Source organism: Arvicanthis niloticus, chromosome 21 (genome assembly GCF_011762505.2).
Source record: "Arvicanthis niloticus isolate mArvNil1 chromosome 21, mArvNil1.pat.X, whole genome shotgun sequence".
In the NCBI taxonomy this organism is placed as follows: domain Eukaryota; kingdom Metazoa; phylum Chordata; class Mammalia; order Rodentia; family Muridae; genus Arvicanthis; species Arvicanthis niloticus.
The window spans coordinates 10,579,352-10,597,292 of NC_047678.1; positions in this window are offsets into that span (position 1 = coordinate 10,579,352).

Here is a 17,941-nt window from a genome sequence, read left to right on the forward strand (position 1 = left end):
ATCTGTAAAATACAGTGCAATATTTTAGTATGTTTATTCATTTTATTTTTATTAACTCAGGATGCTCATGGCAGAAAAGCAGTATTTATCATCAACTTCTGTCTCCCACCCCTTTTAATGTTCTTAAAGTGACAGTCCTACTTTTTAAAGTTTATAAACAAATTCAATCTTTAATCCCACTTCTTGGGTTTGGGGATAAGCTGTAGGTTAAATGTAGATTCTCCTGAGCTTCCTTCAAGCTTCCAGGTCTGGCCTTGTTGCTGCTTGCCTTCCAGCACTCTTTCATGAGTTCTGGTGACCTGCAATTTGTTTTTGAGTCACATCTAAAGTTAATAAAATTAATACTCTAGCTCTGATTTCATTTTTCATATTCAATTCCTTTTTCTTGACAGTCTTACTGTTACTCTTGTTTTGTTTTGAGAAGTGAACATATAGGCCTCTACGCTTCCCACGTAATTTTTCATGCCCAAATTTCTCATTTCCTCTCTTTTTTTTGGCAGCGCTCACTGAAGTGAGGGCCCTGTTAGGTTTGCCACTCAAATATTGATTGTTCTGAAGTGAAATATGTAGAACAAATACAAACACAGCAACACTTCCATAGCACGTCTTTGAACGATACCCTGATTCCTGTAGGATTTATGACATACGACTCCCTTTCTTCTTCGGTGACCTTCATAAGTGGGAGGAACTATCTAAGAAATAAATGACTATGCTTTTATTATACACTGTGATAGATTGGATCATGCCTCTCTGAAATTCATGAGTTCATAGATTAAATCCCTAAACCCTAAGGTAACCGATGTAGGCGGTGATTAAGGTTTCACAAGCCCAGAGGATGGGTTCCAGCCATAAGGACAATGTCCATAAATGAAGAGAAAAAAATACCTTAACTCTTCACACAGAGAGAGGACCATAGGAGGACAGAGTGGTGCTTTTTGCAAACTAGGAAGAGGCTTCATCAAGCAGGAACTCTGTCTTCACCTTGAAATGGACTTTAGGCTCCACCATTGTCAGAACGTAAATTTCAGTCTTTCATGCTAGTCAGGACCAAGAACTGCAAAATATGTTTATTCCCCACTGAAAACCTGAGAAGATAGTTCTGTCCTGAGGAAACCAAACCTCATAAAGGTAAAATGGCAGGTTCTAGAGCAGAGGTTCTCAACCTCTGGGTTGTGACCTCTTTGGGAGTCAAATGGCCTTTTCACAGGGGTCACATATCAGATATCTGGTATATCAGATATTTACATTATGATTCATAACAGTAGGAAATTTACAGTTATAAGGAAACAACAAAGATAGTTTTATAGTTGGGGATCACCACAACATGAAGAACTATATTAAACCACAGTAACAGAAAGGTTGAGAACCATTGCCCTAGAGTAATGGCTTATAATCAATGGGGGTGTAATTTAACCACCATCAATCCACATTACCACCTTCATAGGCAAAGCTGGTTGGGTCCTGACTCCTTTACTCAAGACCCGCATTTGATGTTTGGAAGGCATGGAGCATGATTTCAGCTGCAGGCTGTTGTACACTTAGCTCTCCATACTCATACCATAGTCAGTACCAAGTCCACATACTCTGAGCTTAGAGGAATGGGTAACTGAGCTGGTGCTTCTGCTCAGTGGTGTGGGTCCTACCTCTTCTGAACTTAGTTTACTCCTAATGTTCTTCATATCTCATTGTTCTCCCATTCAGGGGTGGGGTTAGTGACGTCCATTATTATTGTCTTATTACATTGCATCCCCTCTTTCTCCTCCTCATTTCCACTCATCCTTTCATTTCTGTGATGGTTTGTATACCCTCAGCCCAGGGAATGGCACTATTAGAAAGTGTGACCCTGTTGAAGTAGGTGTGGACCTGTTGAAATAGGTGTGTCACTGTGGGCTTGGGCTTTAAGACCCTCATCCTAGCTGCCTGGAAGCCAGTATTCTGCTAGAGCCTTCAGATGAAGATGTAGAACTCTTCATCTGCCTGGATGCTGCCATGCTCCCACCTTGATGATAATGGACTGAACCTCTGAACCTCTAAGCCAGCCCCAGTTAAATATTGTCCTTTATAAGACTTGTGTCTGTTCACAGCAGTAAAACCCTAAGACAGTTTCCAAGTAGATACTTGTGCATTTATTCATTAAGTACCATTTATCTCTCTTGCTGATCTGTAAACTCTCTAGAAGCATGGACTTGGTTTACCTCATCAATGGGAACACAGAGTCCAGGATGGAGTAGACCCTCATGGAGTAACTGACTAAGCCACATGACTAAAGGGATGAGGGAATGAATGACTATAGGGAGAAGCTTCTCTACCTAACCTTATTTTGGAGATATACTCTGTGAAGAAAGCCTTCTTGAATTATTCAGAGTTATGTTTCCAAAATGTCTTCCCTGGATAGTGGAGAATAAATACCAAAGCTCGCAATCATAGGGCTTGAAATTGAAACATGGCTCCCTCTCTTGCAAGCTATGTGGAAAACCAAATCTTCTGGGCTTTTATTCCCTTCTATGGAAAAGAAAGAAGTTGGAATAGATGTTCTTTGATTTTGTCAGGTCCCCACATTATAATTCTGCTTCATTGCTTATTCTAGGCAAACCACAGTAGATCCTGGAAGGAACCCTGGGAGCCTGGAAATATAGAGAGGACCATGTCATGGCCACATGATTTTGAATGCAGACACTGGGCCAGGCCTCCTGAAGTCCTCATAGTATAAGAAACCCTGTAGCTAAGGCCATACTTGTGTGAGTCCAGGAAATGAAATGGCTGCTGCTTGGTTGGTTTAGCCCAGGCCTCCTAACCCTCACTGCCCCTCCACCTTCGAGACTGAATCAGTTTCTGAGGTTTCTAGGCCTGTGGGCTGTGACTCAGCACAATGGCTGCCATGAAGCATTGCCAAAAGCCTAGAGCCAGAGGTCTGGCTCTTGCAGAGTGACTCTCCACTGGAAAGAGAGCTCTGTGAAGTCTCAGATCTCTCCAAACGTAATAATTAGTCAGTACAATGGCTAATGAGTTTAATGTAGATAATTACAATTTAATGCACATTAACAAAACAATTTAAAGTCTTGATTACATCGCTAACTTCTGATTCTTTGGGCCTGTTCATGATAAGGGAGTCTGCTCTGTGCTTTAATGCAAATGATATTTGTGTCTCCCAGCCAAGATGCTGGGGGAAGGAGAGTCTTTAAGTAGTCACTGCCAACAGTGAATACACATCATCTTGCCCTTCCTGGTAATCTCATCTAACCTACAATCAGACATAGTGGGTAAGAGACCATTCGATTGTAAGAAGTTCCCACAATAGATAAAGGAGACCTGTGTTTTAATATATTGAACACTTAAGTCACATGACTGCTTTGAAATGCAGTTTGCTTCAGCTCATGTTAAAGGGAGTATGGATCCAGGTCTCAGAAACTACAGAGAAGTAGGGCTGGGGGCGGGGAATGTTGCTTATTTGGTAAAGTGCTTGCTATGCAAGCAAGAGGACATGACTTCAACCTCCAGAACCCACCTAAAACAAAATCAGAGTGGGGCAGTAAGAACCTGTAATCCCAATGCTGGGGAAGTAGAGATAGGCAGATCCCTAGGCCTCACTGGCTGACCAGTTTAGACAGAATTGGCAAGCCATAGGTCCCAGTGAGGGGGGAGCAGAGAAAGCAAGGCAGACCACATCTGAGGCATAACACCCAAAACTGACACCTCGATTCCATGTGTGTACATGCAGGCACACACCCACCTGTAGCATACATGAACTCACACACACACAAACACCCAGGATACTACTGAGCTTTGATTCATATTCAATGAGGTCATGAAGATGGGACTCAGCTGACAGCATTAGTGGCTTTATAAGAAGAGAGATCCAAGCTTGCATGCTTGCTGTATTTGCTACTAGGTGCAGACTCTTATTTTGCTATATAAGGAGGCTCTCACCCTATGTCCCCCCTGATGTTGGTACCATACTCTTGGAATCACAAGTCTTCAGATCAAGTAGTCAAACAAACTCATTCTTTATAAGTTACCCAGTGCTAGGTAGTTTGGTAGAGCAACAGGAAACAGACTAAGACAGCAGGGCTTGAAAAACTGGGAGATCAATTTTAGTGTTGTCCATGGCATGGGAATATTTTTCCTGAGAATGTAAAAGTCCCTCTCACTGGCCTTTCAGGCTTGTAAGACAAGCAGTCCAAAGGTAGTTCAGAGATAAAGAATGTGTATAGCAGCCTTATACTATCCCAGTGTTTCACAGAGGATGAGTGAACCAGGGAGCAGCTGGAATCTGTACCAAAGCAGGAAATGTAGCCTATGACTTAAAGATAAGAGTTCTAAGGTGAGAGTGAGACATGCAATTGAAGACAAGATGGGGTGGGAGAAGACTGCAGGGCTAATGGCAGAAACACATACCAATGCAAGGACCCCCCTGTCTCTTAGGTTCTTTCCATCAGGCTTCAAGGGAGATGAAGTCAGGGTCTTCACCTGTAAGCCATGGGCACAGTGTCACTCAGCAAAGCTTTTATTCTAACAGACTGTCTCCAGTAGCTGTGCTCCACTGTTTTCAAAGCTGTGCTATACAGGTATTACAGAGCTATGTTGACTTTTTAATGAGATTCTAATTTATTTAAGCCTATTTATTTGTTACTGACAAATGCTAATTGCTCTGCAGACTGGAACTCTATCATAGAGACAGTTGCCAGGCAAGAGAGGTGCAAAGTGGCTTCACAGAGGAGGAACAGGTGGACCATAAACCTCAGCTGCTTCCTTCCCTCTGTCTTACTTTGCTTTCCATTGCTGTGATAAACAACATGACCAGAAGAAACTGGGAGGGGAAGGAGTTTATTTCATCTTATGGCTAAAGAGTCCATCATGAAGAGTTGTCAGGCAAGAACTTGAGGTGGGAACCTGGAGGCAGGATCTGAAGGTCATGGAGGGATGCTGCTTGTTGGCTTGCTTCCCCATCTTTCTTACACAATCCAGGACCACTTATGCAGGAGTGGCACTCAAAATGGGACAGGTCTCCCACATCGATCATTAATCAAGAAAATGATCTGCAGGCATTCCTACGGGCAACCAGTGGAGGCGATTTCTCAACTGAGGTTCCCCCCTTCAAAATGACACTAGCCTGTGTCAAGCTGACAAAAAAGATGGACTTGTTAGGGATAGTAATCACTGAATCTCTGTGTTCCTCTTTCCAATGCTGACACATTGAACACATCCCCTTTCTCTGCTTTTCACCATTGCTGGCCTATTTAATCACCATACTGGAGATAGGAGGCTGAGCGCAGTTTGTTAGGGTGACCAGGGCCCAGGTTCTGACCATCAAAACTCTGGTAATGCTCTCTTCTGTCTGCACCTCATAAAAACTTTTCATTTTGAGCTCAAGCTGGCTTAGTTGACAGAGTGCCGCAGGATTTCAATTAAACTTCTTGGGCTGGTGAGCTGGCTCAGTGGTTAAGAGCACTGGGTGCTCTTTCAGAGGTCCTGAGTTCAATTCCCAGCGCCCATGTGGTGGCTCAGAACCATCTATAGTGTGGTTTCATGGGATCAGATGACCTCTTCTGGTGTATAGATTGATGTGCATGCAGACAAAGCAGAATATTCAACTTCTTTTTAGCTGCCAAGAGGTAGTAATGGGTTAAGGTGCTGTGCACATTTTTTTTTAATATGCCAAATGCTCACATGAGAATGATACTTCTCACATTCTGACACATGCCCACCTTGAAAACAACTCATTTATTTATAGGTGTCACCAATTAACAGATGCTGACTGTCAGCATGTGTGCAACTAAAATGTCATGTCGCCTGATTTCAGTTCCTCCTCCCAGAACCCTGTGCAGTGTGCCTGATTCTTTATTTGTGGGTAAATTGAAAGACCAAACAAACCTGCAAATAGGTCCTAAAGGAATAGGACCAGTGACCAAGGCTAGCCCTTCATGCTTCCCTCTGACCACAATGGGTCACTCATTCTTCACTCTGTGATCTCAAAAACTTAAATTTTGTGTTTCTAAATCTTCAAGGGAGGACAATTTCCTTCCATTTTGTACACAAATTATGAAATTAAAGACAGAATATTTGTTAAATTTTCAGTAAGTTAGGAACTAGCCAACAGAAATAAGCAGATATATTAATATGGTTTTTATCATTGTCCCAGAAATTTGAGAATTTCAGGGAAGCTCATACATAGTTGATACAGTCAATTCTCTATAAATTACTCCCAGATATTTTGGGAGCTTTAGCTTAAGATGCAGGACATTCTTAGATTGCTTCCTGAAAAGAGCCAAGCCATAGCTAGTATAGGCTTTGAAATAAGCAAACTAAAAAGAATGAAATTATATGGTTTCTGGCCTTGTTGAATTGACTGATTCATCCCTTCAAAGCTGGACTGGTCAGCACTTTCACACAAACATTTCAGTATCAGAAGGGCAAGGACATCCGGAGTGGGCAAAGCTGAGCCCTGTGCACTGCTTTTCATTGGCAGCCCAGAGGGGAGACAACACAGCTGCAGGAAGTTCACCAACTCGATGGATCCGACAGCAAATGAAGGGTGCTTGTTTCCTCTCTCCCTCCAGCCATACCCACAGAGCTCATGAGCACATGTCCTATTGGAGGAATCCTGCTCAATGCTCCAATGTGAACATACTGCTCCCCTCCCAAATTTTGAGTTCTCTGTTTGACCTATCTGTGATAGCAGTTTTTATTGCTAGCGGAGGAAAGTGAAGGGATAAAAATCTGTAATTGACTCTCCTCAGGCCCGCTTGCTTTATAAGCATAGCTGTTTGGTGCTTGTTATGGTCTATTTATATCAACCCCAAGAGCCTATGTTGAAACTCTTGCACACCGAGTGATGATACTGGAAGATGAGACCTTTAGGAAGTAATTAGGTCATGATGGTTAGAGTCTGCATAAAGGTAATTGGAGCTCTTATAAACAATGTCCTAGAATGCCCACTGACCCTTTCTCCTATGAGAAGAGGCGGCAAGAAGGCCTACCTAACCTATGGATGGGAAAGTGGACTCCTCCCTAGATACCACATCTGCCCATGCTTTTATATTGTGCTCCTCATCCTCCAGAATTGAGAACTATGAGATTATTGGTTGAGCCACTCAGCTATAGTTTGTGTCGGCAGCTCAGATAGACTAACAGGAGGCTAGGCCTCCCTACTCAGTTTCTGGTATGACTGTGGTCACAAGTTGAGAACTACAGCTTTTTTTCTCATGGTGAGAGCTACAAGATTCTAAAATGGAGTTGGAGATAGCAGCTGTTGATTATGGAGTAACAGATGTAAAAGGAGAGAGGCAGTGTTGAACTCCAATATAGGCTCAACAGAGTTCTGGTCAACATGGATAGGAAAGCGCTCATCTGAGTTGGACTCCTAAGGGGGGAATGGCTAGGCTTGTAGGTGTGGCCTTGTTGGAGTAGGTGTGGCCTTGGTTGTAGCCACCATCGCCAGTGGCTACGGGTAACTGGGTTCACCTGAAAGGAAGGCTGGGAATGAAAAGGGAATGGAGGGCAAGAGAAAACATGGGGCCAAGACAAAGTATTCTGATCAAAGCCCCAAGTTTAATATTCTGCTTTCAAATATAAAGGGAAAGCCCCACCCCCACCACAAGAACTCCATTCATTGGGTGTGGGTGAGGGGATCACAGCCGTGGGTGAGGGGTGGGTGAGGGGTGGGTGAGGGGATTGCAGCCCCAGAGGTATCTCAAGGCAAGCTCAGCAGGTGGTCCATTCTTCTAAGTTCATGTAGCAGACAGCAAGATGCCAAGGTGGGTAATGCCTCCTGGGTCCTTATTGTTTGGTCTACAAGATCCTTCAGGCCTGCTCAAGGCTCTGGAAGGCACACTTGGTTGAGGAAGTGTGTCACTGTAGGGGTGGATTTTAAGACCCTCTTCCTACCTGCATGGAAGGTAGTCTTCTCCTGCCTACCTTCCAATCAAGATGCAGAAATTTCAGCTCTTTCTCCAGCACCATGTCTACCTGGATGGTGCCATGCTTCTTGACATGATGATAATGAACTAAACCACTGAAGCTATAAGCCAGGCCTAATTAAATGTTGTCCCTTTTAAGAGTTGCTTTGGTCATGGTGTGTCTCTTCACAGCAATACAACCATAAGACAACTAGATACTGTAGAGTGAAAAATTATAAAAATCATTTTATAAAATGTATATAGGCTTTTCTCTAAGCCTCACTTTAAAGGGCATGGAAAATTTTCTCTGAAGCAAGCTAAAAATGTAGACTGGCCAGTTTCAGCAACCGGAAGAGAGGAATGCAAGTCATCTAGGTGGTGCTGAGAAACTAGTAACCACGATGGCAGGGCAGGGCCGTGTCCAGAGCAACTGAGAAATAGTTGAGCAAGTGACAGGGCAAGGCCACAATGACAGGACAAGGCCACAGTGACATGACAAGACCACATTTTTGAGAAGAATGAGTATACAGAGTGTTTTCCACATGACCCTGACTCACTGAGGTTGGGTTCCTCTGGAATTCTCCACTATTTTTATGTTATATTTCCTTAACAACCCCTCACTACCTCCTCACTCCCCTGACTTGTGGTTTTCCCCTTTTAAAAAGCTCCTCAGCCAGCCGGTCTTTGTCAATTCAGCTCCTGCGTGGGCAAACAACCATTAGCCAGCTAACTCTCCCGAATAAAGCCTCTGCTATTTGCATCCAGATTCAGTGTCTTGCGAGTTTTTGGGTGGCTGTGACTTCCTGAGACTTGAGTGAGGGTCTCCCCAGAGAGGTGGTCTTCAATACTATGGAAAGCCCAGAAAACACATCATTTATCAAATCCATAAAGAATGTGCCCTCACCAAACTAAGCCCTCAGGAATGCTGGTCTGGTTTACTGTGATAAGACATTCTAAACAAAAGCAACTTGGGAAAGAGTTTACTTCATCATATGCTTCTAGGTCACCATCTATCATTGAGGGAAGTTATGCAGAAATTCAAGCAGGAACTGATATACAAACATGGAGGAATCGTGTTTACTGGCTTGCTGTCTTGTCTCATAATCAGCTAGTTTTCTTATATAGCTCAGCCTTGGCTAGTACCATTCACAATGGTCTGGACTTTCTGTTTTACTTAGGGTTTTATTGCTGTGAAGAGACACCATGACCAAGGCACCTCTTATAAAGAACAATATTTGATTGGGGCTGACTTACAGGTTCAGAGGTTCAGCCCATTATCATCAAAGTGGGAAGCATGGCAGCATCCAGGCAGATGTGATGTTGGAGGAAATGAGAGTTCTACATTTTGTTCCAAAAGCAAACAAGAGAAGACTAGCTTCCAAGTAGCTAGAAAGGAAGTGGGTGTCTCAAAGCCCAATCAGTGACACACTTCTTCTAATAAGATCACATCTCCTAATAGTGCCACTCCCTGAGTCAAGCACATTCAAACCACCACATTTCACTCCCTATCCCCTATAAGCTTGTTCAAACAAGTGAGTTTGTTGAGGCCATACCTAGCCATAGCATAATACAAAATACATTTTATCCAACTTCAAAAGTCCCATAGTCTCAACAATATTTAAAAGTCCAAAGTCTCTTCTGAGATTCATGCAATCTCATAACAGCAATTCCCTATAAAATGAAAAAGCAGACCATAAACCTTCAACAACACAGAATATACACTATCATTCCAAAACATCATAGTAGGAAAATACTGGACCAAAGGAATACTAAAAGCCAGTTGGGCAAACTCCAAACTCTGCATCTCCACTTCTGATGTCCAACTCCTTTCAGCTTTGCTGACTACAACAACTTTCTCTTCAGCTGTTTCCACTCCTTGTTAAAAAGCTTTCCTAGACAGGTATCACACAGCTCTGGTATCTCTAAAATCTTGGGGTCTTCAGGGGAACTTCAACTTTATAGCCTCTTGTTACAATGTCTGGGTTCCACACATGATCTGGGCTCCTCCAAAGGGCTGGTATCACTTCTGCCCTCTGTAGCACTATAAGATCTGGTTGACTTCACTCCATTGGTGCTGCTGTACTTGGTGGTCATCCCGTGGTACTGTCATCTCCAAAGCGCTGGGATCTTTTGCTGCAACTAGGCTTCACCAATAGCCTCTCATAGGCACCCTTCATGGTGTCAAGCCTCAGTTTCTTTTCATGACCCCTTCAGTCCTGGTTGTCAACTGCAACTGAGGCTGCACCTTCACCAATAGCCTTCCCTAACCTCTCACAGTGCCAAGACTCAGTTGCTCTCCATGACCCCTCCATGCCTTCAAAACTAGAACCATCTGGGTGATTTTTACACATTACCAAGTCCAGCTGAATCACAAGGTACAACCTTGGCCATCTCTGAAACACAGCTTCTTTGTACTCCCAGAAAACACATCCCAGAAAATTTCACCTCAGTGATGATGGTCTCTTCTTAATCACTGCTAATTTCTTAGCTCTGGCTAACCAGCATCAATTGTCCCAGTAGTCCCTTCTATTCTTGACTCTAAAGCCAGAGCCACATGGCCAAAGCTGCCAAGTTCTGATGCTTGCTGGGACTGGAACATGCCCCCCTGGTTCTATTACATCCTTCACTGTCTAAGTTTGGCAGTCCTGGAACTTGCTGTGTAAACTGATCTTGAACTCAGAGATCCTCGTGGCTCAGTTTCTTGAATGCTGGGAATTAAAGGTATGTACCGCCATGTCTGAATTGTAGTTCATTCCTGATTAAAAGTCCAAATGAAAGCAATAACCAGTTCATAATAATGCATAACATGATATAAGTATCTTTTGTTCAACTGCAAACACATAAAAAATAAGCTTAGCTGAGTGCAATCTTGCTCTGATGTCACCACTCCGTTAGTCTCTTTATCTCCTTGAACATAGGATTCAGTTTCGTTTCACTTCCTGGTGCCCCTTTATTATTTGAGCCACACAATTTGTATTTTTTCCTTTTAAGCTTGCTATGTTTCATCAAAACGCTCTTCATGAGACTAAGCCATAGCACAGAGTTGAAACTGGTTGTTTTGAGACCTCCTTTGTAAATGCAATTAATTTGACTCTCTCCACCTTAGCCTCAGGCAGACTCTTCTGATAAACAGCCACATTCTTCACCAAAATTTCACAAGAACAGTTTCTAGGCCACATACTAAAATTCTTTGCCACTGGAACCTCTTGGGCCAGCAGGCCTACACAGTTCAAATCACCCTCAGCAGCATCATTTTCCACATTCCTGCTACAATGGTCCATTAAGCTCCACTTTAAGCATCCCACTGCTTCCCAAAGTCCTAAAATCCACATTCCTCCAAATAAAAACATGGTCAGGCCTATCACAACAATATCCTAGTTCCTGGTACCAACTTCTGTCTTAGTTATGGTTTTACTGCTGTGAAGAAACACCATGACCAAGTCAACTCTTAGAAAGAATAATGTTTAATTGGGACTGACTTACAGGTTCAGTTCATATCATCAAGTTGGGAAACATGGCAGCATCCAGGCAGATATGGTGCTGGAGAAGCTGAGAATTCTGCATCTTTATCCAAAAGCAGACAGGAGAAGACTGGCTTCCAGTCAGCAAAGAGAAGCGTCTCAAAAGTCCATGCCCACAGTGACACACTTCCCCCAAATAAGGCCACACTTCCTAATAGTGCTACTATGTAGACCAAGTACATTCAACCCCCCACACCCTCCTGTACATCATTGTTACTGACAATTCCTCATAAACATGGCCATGGGCCAATCTGATTGAGGTATGTTTTAATTAAGGTTCCCTCTTCTCAGGTGACAACTCAAGTAGTTACAGCCTCCTGGTGCTGCCGAACACATGCTAACTTTTATAGAAGACATCTTAAGGTCCTGCCTGTGCTACATAGCAACAGCAGGATTGAACCAAACTTCTTGGGACAGAGATCTCTTTTTCATTGCTCCTTGGAAGATACTTGTAAGTAGATGATGTCCCCCCACCCATCAAGGAACCCTCTGTGCTTTTTTAAAGGTAGAAGTTCACATGTTCTCATGAGTTCCAGGGAAGTAGAGACAGAGTGAAGATGTGAACCCAGGGCTGTCTGAGCAGCCCACAACCTTTCTCTTCTATAGCGCCACTTCCACACGTAAGTAGAGGGAACCTAAAAGGACAGGCCATAGGATTGATGGTGAGAACTTCTGTGGTTGCAGTATGAAATGTCTCCTATGGGTTCGTGTGTTGAACACTTGGCCTCCAGCTAGAGACACTATTTAGGCAGGCTGTGAAAGCTTTTGGAGGAGGGATCTAGGAGAAAGTTGGTTATTAGGGGCATGTTTGTGATGGCTATATCTGTTTCCCGGCCTCTCTCTTCTTCTTTGTTTCTTCCATTCCATGAAAAATCTACTTATTGCCACCACCATGATGCTCCGACCAAGCACATGAAATCGAAAAATCCTGGACTCAACCTTCTGAAACCATGCGTCGAGAATATATCGCTAGGTCTTGCCTGCATCGATGAATAGATGTATGGCTAAGAAAGGAGGCTTCACCCTTCGGTAGTCAGCAGGCAAAGGGCATCTGCTGCCGACCATCCCAGTATGTCCATGCACAAGCAAAATTGTTGAGGCCTCACTGATGGCAGAGCTGTTAGTGGAGGAGGGTTAGTGTTGAGAGAATTTGAGGGGAGCAAGATAACGGAGCCATGTATATAAACTCTTTGTGGCTACTCATAATAAAATGGAGAAGGCTGTTATTTGATATCACGTACAACGGCTTCTCTGCTCCTTGGTTTGCGTGTGTTCAAATAGTAAACAAGGATACAGATCAGAGTAAACAAGTCGACAGATTTCATTCTAGATGAGCTTACTGTCACCATGGTTGCCTCCAATGTGAAAAACCACACTCCCAACTCTTTTCCATCTCATATTATTAAAGGAGACATCAAATGTAATTACCATCCCCTCAAAAGCATATCAGCTTTCCCATCCTTGAAGAAAGGTTGTTTAATTAATATGAACACACTGGGAATCAATTTGCTAGAAATACGAAGAAGCACAGCCACAGGGAGACAGAGCTAAATAATGGAAACCTCTTTTGTTGATAGCAAGATGACTCTGATATTCGTAATTAAGAGCCCAAATTTTTAGACTTTTTTTTTTTTTTTTGAGATGGTTCACCAATTGCCAGGGTCTTACTAGTCCCTTCTGCTTGCTTATCACATAACATTCACACAACTGTCCTTATATGGGAAGCATTATTTGTTTCCAATACATGTGAAAAATTTGTCACTTTGTAATTTGCTTAAAGTCATGGAATTAGTATGTAAGGAATCCAGGACCCAACATCTGTCTAGCGTCGAAGCCCAGGCAATCCTGATGCATTCAAGTGTCTGCCTCAAGGTCAGTGTCTGGAGGCTTTAACCAGATGCGATTTGCATAAATTGCTGAATTCTTTGGGGCCAGCTTCTCCAAATATAACTGTGAATAATAATCTCTGTCTTGTCCTGTCATCCTCGCAAAGAGGTTTTGAGAAAAGAAAAGCAGACATAGATGTCTTTTTGAAACATTATTACCATCCACAATCACTATAAGGATGAACCTACACTTAAGGCCAAGGAGAATGACATTTCTTTCCATTCTATCTTGGTTTGTAAGCACTCCAAAATTTTCTCCCTCTATAGATTTTCCTGTTAACCACCAAATATATGTTCTGCCTGCCACACTGCTGTTTTATGAGCCTCTCCTCTCCGTCATCATCCCCTTTAGGAAACCTTCCAGTTTACCTCTTCAGTGTATTTTTCTACTGCTGGAAAAATATGCTTTCAGACTATATTGTTTTTCCTTCCAGACCTGGTCAAAGATCAAGGCAGGGGCCACAGGTACCGCCATTGAGCCTTGCAAAGATCAAGGCATATATATTGCAAGCGTTCTATGCTGTCTGCTGAACTGAGCCACTTTGAACTGGAGTCTTTGAGTCTGTTTCTGAGTCACACTGGCAGACTTACACCCAGGAGACAAAGACCCAACATCAGGAAAAGTCAGGCTGTTGCTTAACACTGAATCAAAGTGGCAGCTCAGCTCTGATACCTGAGTCTAAAGTACTTCATACTTTGATCATCCTAGATGGGTGGAGAGCCACAGCCCATGGGCATTCCTGAGATGCTGGACTTCCAGTTTTAAAACCTAGACAATCCCAAGACATCTTTGTTCTCATTCTTTCTGGGTCTAAGCTTTCAGTGCCAACCTGTACAAGTTGTAAAGAGTTGTGACCTCAAAATGTTTCTAGTAGTCACAACTCCAGCCCCAGCCCAAATCCAATCATGTTTAACTGCCTTTGTGGGTAGCTTGTCTGGCAATTCAGACAGCTCACATACCACAAGGTAGCATGGGTTACAAACATAAGAGCTGCAGTAATCAACAGTGGTAGACAGCCTGAAGCCTAGAGACATGCTGCTTTTAGTCAGACCCTTGAGGGTGTCTAGCTCAATGAATGTTTCTGGCATCTTCTCTGTGTGACGATGGCTTCTTAAGTGTTGGCTTAGAGCTTGGGTGTCTTCCAAAAAGTCACTCTTTTCCAGAATCTAAGGACAAGGAATGTTCTGGGCATGCTAGCTCAATGCAGAGAGTAGGAAGGCATGGAGGATAGAGAAAACCTAGATGAGGGATAGAGAAAGGCAGGAAGAGGCTAACACAGGAATTCTGAAGGGTAGCTGAGATCCAAGGAAGGGGCAGGACTATGCAAGTTCTGAGGACAGGAACAAAGTGGCAATGTAAGGGACTATCTTGAAGTGGACTGGCAGAAAATCTCCAAGATCTGGATGGCTTAACTAACACTTGAGGCATTTTGAACTCTTCTAGTGTATGGTCATACTGTGCATTGTGTGCGTGGCATAGGCCATGACTCCTGCCTGGATCAGTGAGCATCACTTATCTTTCCCCATTGTGCACCAGTAGTACCCTTCTGTATCAGATCTTTCTCCAACTGTTTCCTAAGATATCTCCTCAGTGCTTACCTTTAATTGAGGATCACCATTAACATGGACTGTGAGCTCTGATAACTTTTCAGTCTTTACAGGCAATGCTCTGAAGAGCAGTGTGATATGTGGGCAGCATCTTAGAAAAGATCCTCTCAATTTCAGCATCCTATCTTCTCCATTGCCTGGAGGTCACTGGGGAGAGACATGGTAGGCCGAACCACAGTGTTAGGGCCTGGGAAGGCAGCACAGAGGGTCTCATCTCTCATGCTTGTTACTCTGAACAGGGCTTGTTCTGTTCATCAGGTCCCTGGTGGTGTTTTGCAGAGAGCAAACAGGGCTCTTCTCCTGCAGGTAGGGAGTGTCTCAGAAGATGGATGGAGACCACACAGGCAGAATAAAGCAGCTGGCTGTCTCAGAGTTATGTGCCACTGAGAGGCTAATTCATCCCAGCGTCTGGATAATTATGGATTAGGAGTAAAACCTCCTTGATTGCTTTGGGCCCTAAGTCCTGGAGTTTCTGTTGCAGTCCTTTTTTTTTTTTCTTTTTTCTTTTTTCTTTTCTTTTTTTTTTTCCCTCCCTCAACCATATTGGTGGGTAAACACTAGATGTCAGTCTTAATGGGATAATACAGAACAAAGGACAAAAGACAAGCTCAGGGAGTGGTGTGGCTTCTTACCCCTTATTGCAACCTGGACTACAATCAGCAAAACACTAGGATGCAAAGAACCAAAGCTATGTCCCATTGAGAAGATGCAGGAGGTGAAGCAGAGGCTGTCAGAGCTCTCTGCCTGGTCTCCTCAGCTCCTGCTGAGGGCACCTGGCTGCTCCCATCTCTCAGTGTCTATGATTATCTGTGTCACCACCTCTCATCTATGGTAGACTAAAGCCTTGGAGAGTTAACACCTGTCTCTAGGATCACCTAGCTATTTACCAAAAGCAGTCAGGATGAACTGCCTACCCCTTACCCCGGCTCATGTGTTTCTTTGCCTGGACATCTCTGCCATGTGTGGCCTGCTCTGGCTGTTATCTCTTCATTGCTCTCAAGCTCCAGTTAGGCCCAGCATTTTGCTTGAGAACAGTCCCTTCACTGGTTACTTTTGCCTCGACTCTCTACCCTGCCCTGTCTTACATCCTCAGTCTCTCTATGTCCTTCTAGAATCACCTCCTAGCTAACAGACTTCACTCTAACCTCCGATTTAAGATCTGCTTTTTGAGGAAACCCAAGTACACAGACCAGCTGCTGCAGCGTGATTCTGTGGTGTGGGCTTGCTCTGTGGCTGGGCCATATTCCTAGACAGAAGGGCACCCACAGGCACTCAATACATGCAACCCACACTGAACTACAGAATTTGCAGAATGACGTCTACTGGCCACATTCGAAATTTCCTTGAGGCTCATTTTAAAATTGGTTCACCTGATTTTCCATGGTAAAAAAAAAACATATATAAACTATGATTTCAAAGAATTTGTATAGATGTGTACATTTTCACTAGGACTGGCTTTCAATTTAAAAACACATTTAAAACATCAATTCTAGTTTATGCTTATATACATACAGTTTGTCATTGTGTTGAAAGGCTGGCATAATGGACTTAATATAATATCATGTCTCTGGCCTCACACACTGAGAAAAGTTAATTCTGAAGTGAAGCATTGCTTAGATTTTTATTGTTAAAGAATTGCTTAGATATAAGATTACAATCACCAGACATCATATTTATCTCTTAAAGAATTTATCATTCGAAAGCTATGAAAAAAATTCACCAAGACTGTTTTCCTTTATTAACATTATTCCTTCCAAAGAACTAGTTTAGGCTTCCTTGATTCTGTTGTGATTCTGGGTTCCTGTTAATTAACTTTTTCTACTTTCCTTGAGATTAGCTTCTGTTCTTTAGTTAATGTCTTGAGCTGGCTACACATAGCACTGAAACATCCATCGTCTCTTGTGATACACACTACCACAGTACTTATTTACCTCTGAGGATGGTTTTGTCAGTATCTAATGGTTCTGATGACATTTTGAAAATCAGAAGCATTCAAATATATGCTACATGTCATAATGTAGTGACTTAGAAGTTTCTTAATTTTCAAATAAGAAATTTCCTGTAATTAGATAATATACTTAGTAGAACTTAAGTTCTTTTTGATTTCGTAAGTCTTGTTTTAAAGCCCAGCATTAAGTCTAGCTGTGTATGTTTCAAGAGGATGCTTATTCTCTAACTGTTGGGGTCCAATGATTAATAGCTATAGATAAAATTAAACTTGATTATTCGATTTAGCTATTATATGTACATGCTTTCCAGATATACCAATAAAAATAAAAGATGCCCAATTTAAATTGAACTTCATATAAACAAAAATTGTATATATATATATATATTAGTATAAATGTCCTACTCTATCTTTTACCATTTTATTGTGTTAAAATCTACATGGCTTTACCTACCCATACTACTATAAACTAAAGTATAATAATGTCATTATCATTGATTTTATGTCAGTTACCTACTTAGCTAGCAAACTATGTCAAAACTTAGTCTTATAGTTTATATGCTCAGTATCTTAGACCACCTATTACTGTAACAAAGTATCTGAGACAATATAACTTAGAAACAATATAAGTTTATTTTTCACAGTTCAGAAAGCTGGGAACTCTAAGCAGAAGCATAAAAAGGTTGTCTGTGTTTAGAATATGGTCAGGGTGTGTGGGGTGTGGTACACAAGTGTATGCCTGTTCACAGAGGACAGAAAGGGACATTGAGTAGGTCTTTCTCAACACTCTCTGTGTATTCCTTTAAGGTAGGATCTCTTGCTGAGCCTTTTCTTTTTCTTTGCAAGACTGGAAGTCAGCAAGCTCCATCAATCCTCTGGTTTCTTTCCACTTGGTTTGGAGATACAGGCATCTGTAGGATGCCTGGTTTCTTATGTGGGTGTGGAGAACTGAATTATGGTTCTCATGAATGTACAGCAACCACTCTTAAAAGCTAAGATGTCTCTTCAATGTGGTATTTTTTATCACAATATAGAGATTATGGAAAGCAATGGCTTTAACTATGGAATCATCATACATACACA